Consider the following 4,718-nt stretch of genomic DNA (forward strand, 5'->3'; position numbering starts at 1 on the left):
GATGGAAACAAAACACACTAATGACCCTTAGCTGAGTAAATTATTGCATTGGAAAATGGTAATTTTCCACTCGCATTTCTTTTGTCTCATGAGCAGACGTTCTTCTGTAAAGAAAACTTCCCACTCTTTTGAATGTAACCATGAACTTGAGGATTTTTTAAAATTCAGTGTGTCATAATTCATTACAAATATTAAAGTTCAAATTGTCCCAGATTTGGCCAGGGGGCCCCTTCAGGTTGGCCCCTGAGCTTTTTTCCCAATTCTCCCTTGTCATTTGGGTACATACTGGGTTTTCTTTTCTTTTCTTTTTTTTTTTTTTATTATGTCCTTTCTTTTTTTTTCTCTTTTATTATTCATATGTGCATACAAGGCTTGGTTCATTTCTCCCACCTGCCCCCACCCCCTCCCTTACCACCCATTCCACCCCCTCCCTCTCCCCCCCACCCCCTCAATACCCAGCAGAAACTATTTTGCCCTTATTTCTAGGATGCGGGGAAAAAGGAACCCTCTTACACTGTTGGTGGGGATGTAGACTAGTACAACCACTCTGGAAAAAAATTTGGAGGCTACTTATAAAGCTAGACATCGATCTACCATTTGATCCAGCAATACCACTCTTGGGGATATACCCAAAAGACTGTGACACAGGTTACTCCAGAGGCACCTGCACACCCATGTTTATTGCGGCACTATTCACAATAGCCAAGTTATGGAAACAGCCAAGATGCCCCAGCACTGACGAATGGATTAAGAAAATGTGATATCTATACACAATGGAATTTTATGCAGCCATGAAGGAGAATGAAATATTATCATTCGCTGGTAAATGGATGGAATTGGAGAACATCATTCTGAGTGAGGTTAGCCTGGCCCAAAAGACCAAAAATCGTATGTTCTCCCTCATATGTGGACATTAGATCAAGGGCAAACACAACAATGGGATTAGACTATGAGCACATGATAAAAGCGAGAGCACACAGGGAGGGGTGAGGATAGGTAAGACACCTAAAAAATTAGCTAGCATTTGTTGCCCTTAACGCAGAGAAACAAAAGCAGATACCTTAAATGCAACTGAGGCCAATAGGAAAAGGGGAACAGGTACTAGAGAAAAGGTTAGATCAAAAAGAATTAACCTAGAAGGTAACACACGTGCACAGGAAATCAATGTGAGTCAATGCCCTGTATAGCTATCCTTATCTCAACCAGCAAAAACCCTTGTTCCTTCCTATTATTGCTTATACTCTCTCTACAACAAAATTAGAAATAAGGGCAAAATAGTTTCTGCTGGGTTTTCTGTATAACCTAGCATTATAGGCTCACTTACAATTCTCTGCTCCAGAACTGGCTCAGTCACTTCTCTGAGAAGCCCTGGCTCTTTCATAAAGAATGGTACTGAAAAAGCCAAGAGATCTGGGTGCTTGGTGTGCAACTTGTTGTTGGGGTATTGCTGTTTCTAGGCTGTGTAGGTTGGAAGAAGCTATAAATACTTTAAAAAAGTTTTAAATGCCTACCATCGGTACTTTCAATTTAAATCCCATACTCTGGGATCTTCCCCTCCCTACATTCCACATTGACATGTTCTTTTCTCGTACAGTGAGAACTTGGTTCTCAGCAGTTTTTACTAATTTTCTCTAGCCTACAACACATGCAAGTGGTTTCAGAATTACTATACCAGTAATGCTATAGACAGCAAATCTACTGAGTCAGGTTTGGAACTTCTTTGTAGTTCTTTTTTTCTAGAATATTCTCCACTAAAGGTAGACAGTCAGGGGACTGTGACCAAAATTCCTTGAACTATGTTTTTTTTCTGTATGATTTGCTATAGAGTTAGGATAATTTATTTTACTAAAATGCCACTTTGGGCTCTGCTTTTTTCATCCTTGATGATTTAATTTTAATTTTTGAATATGTAAAAACATTTAAATGCTTGAAAAAATACATAAAAGGCATATTGGAAGAGTTTCACTCCTGCCCCTAACCGTCCACTACATTTCTACTCGCTCACCGCAGGTAACTATTTTCATTAGAGTCTCATTTGCTTTTCCTGGAATTGTTGTTGTTTAAAAATAGCATTGATCCAGCTGAGAAGGAAAGGAGGAATTTAGCTAAAGAAACTAGGTGAATCTCTCTCATGGCTCAATTAAAAAAGAACAGTTCAAAAATGGAAGGAAAAATAGTAGTAGGCTAGTGGGGCGGCATAAAAAGTAGATGCCAGGGAACCAGAGCGTCTCCTGGGCTCCAGAGTCTGAAAATTCAGATGACCTCAAACACCGTTACCCGTAGGCCTGTTTTGTAGGATGTGATTGTAGGTCCCTCCCCTCGGAGTGATGGAGGTTCAGGAATAAAAGTACAGGGGCTTGAATAAGAGCTTCTCAGTTAGGTTTTTATGGAGGGAGGTGACTGAAGATAAAGAGGGAGTGATATCTGTCAATGAGAGAAGAAGCAGGTGGGTCCCCAAAACAGTTGGCCTAAGATTCAAAAGTGGCCATGGAGACTAAGATTGGGTAAAATGGTTCCAAGGTTCCCCCAGATGACAGGGTGAGGGCTGAATCCGGCAGTGTGGCTCATCCGCAGGAAGTGAGGTGGCGAAGTGCACTGCCTCGCATGAGCTAACGGTTGTGAACTCGATGAGGAATCCATCCATCTCTGTTCAGCATGCAAATATTCAGGGCAGGCATTGCTTGGAGAAAATGATTTAATGTTCACTGAAGACACAGAGAGGGCAGTGCTGCCTGATTACTATTTTGCCTTCTTCTTCTCCAGTGAGGAAAGTGTTCTTCCAGTTGGAAAGGGTAGAATAACATTGTGAAGAGGGGACTGAAGTCAAGGACAAGTGAGGAGGCAGTAAAGTCAGCAGCAGTAGCGGTAATGAACTCAGGGCTCTGAGCCTGATGAATTATGTCCTGCAGCCTTGGAGGGACTTCACATGTGGTTTCAGAGCCACTGCTCTGAAATCAGATAGATTTATAATCTCTATAATCTCTATAATCCCCGATAGATTATAGAGGAGGGGATTTGTGCTCAAAGGCAAGGGATGGGTATATGAGCTCTTGACATTCAAAAAGGAGGGAAGAGTGAATTCTGGAAGTTACAGAGGGATGGGATGTTCTTACCTGCAGACTACAGGAGGGTATGTGCACCTTCAGCAAAAGGTTTCCAGTTGTGGCTCTGCTCCTGAATGGGGGCAGGAACAGGGCAGAGCTTGAAGGTCAGGTCCCCACTTTCAAAGTAGGTAGTCCAGAGAAGGTCAAACCTAGGAGAAAGATGGGCTCTTTGGGTGGTTTTCTTATCATTCCTTCCCTAGCAACATCTGGTTTACACCCTGAACCTCTGGTGGCCATGTTTGTCTGTCTTAGGTTGGGCTCCCCAAAAGCCACCCTGAGGATCCGTGTGAAGTGTAAGGAAGTGTTCCTAGGGACTGATGGCAGAACAGAGGAAGTGGGGCAGGGAAGGGAAGGGAGTGTGAAGTAAAGTCTCATGGAGGGTAACTTTGGCAAAGTCCTGCAGGGAACAGTGCTGCTGTCCCTTCAGAGTTGTCTTGATCAGGGAGGGGCTCTGGTATGTTCACTCCTAGTATCGTTAGCCATATTGACTAAGGGAGGCTGTATGAGTCATGGATTCCTAAAGGTGAGGCCTGAGGACAGAGGTCTGATCTGAACACTCAAGTGTTGGCTGATTGGCCCATCAGGATCAAGTCACAGGCTCTGAGGGGATACAGTGAGGGCATGACAGCATCCACAAAATCACCTAATCCACAGTCCCATCCAGACCAGCTAAGCCTCTGTGGAAAGCTCCTGATCCAAGGTCTTCTCCTGGGAGTCTGGAGTGGGGCCTGGGTTCTGCAGGTGGAGCCACTCAGTAGGCCAGCAATGGGCTACCCCCTGGGTCCTAGGAATGTTTGTCATGTCATCTGACTGCTTAGCATCTTTGGAGTGCTGTTCTAATTCTTGCTTGAGTTCTTGATGTATGGGAACTGCTTCCCTAAGGCAGAACCAGGCTCTGGGACTCTTAGCATCCTTTGTAGCTGGGGATAGTCATGTGATCCAGGCCTCACCAGTCAGGATACCTACACAGGCTTCCTTTCAGAAGGAGCGCCAGAACTCTGTGTGGTGTGTCAATCTTACTGGTAGTGCTGGCAGCCCAGGCTTCTTGCTTGTGGGAACAATGTGAAGCTTCTAGCAGAGGTGGCAGCAACACAGCTGCAAAGAATTGTGTTCCTGGAATGCAGTGTCAGATTACTTCCCTTCTGGGAGAAATATTAAAAGCCTCTTAAGTCTCTTTTATGGATTCCATCTCTTTTTTCCCCTCTTGTAATTTATTTATTTTTTATTTACTTTTTTTTTTTTTTGGCAGCACTGGGGTTTGAACTCAGGGCCTCATGCTTGCCAGGCAGGCACTCTTATGGCTTGAGCTACTCCACTACGATATATTAAAAGTAACAGGTCTGAGTAATGAATGAACAGAGGCTCCTTAGAGACAAGAGAGGCATTTGACTAATCTCAATGGACAGATGGTAGCAATGTGGTTGATTAACACCTAGTCCAACCATAATAAAAGATAAGGTGATGAATGTGTTGACACTGGCTGGAAGGAGGTCTCTAGTGGCATTCCACAGGGATCTGTCTTAACCCTGTCCCAGTCAATGCTGTCTTCAGTGACTTGGAGGAGGCATGGAAAGTGTGCTCGTTGACACAATGGAGAACACAAAGCCGGCAAAT

This window comes from Castor canadensis, chromosome 8 (genome assembly GCF_047511655.1).
Source record: "Castor canadensis chromosome 8, mCasCan1.hap1v2, whole genome shotgun sequence".
Lineage (NCBI taxonomy): Eukaryota > Metazoa > Chordata > Mammalia > Rodentia > Castoridae > Castor > Castor canadensis.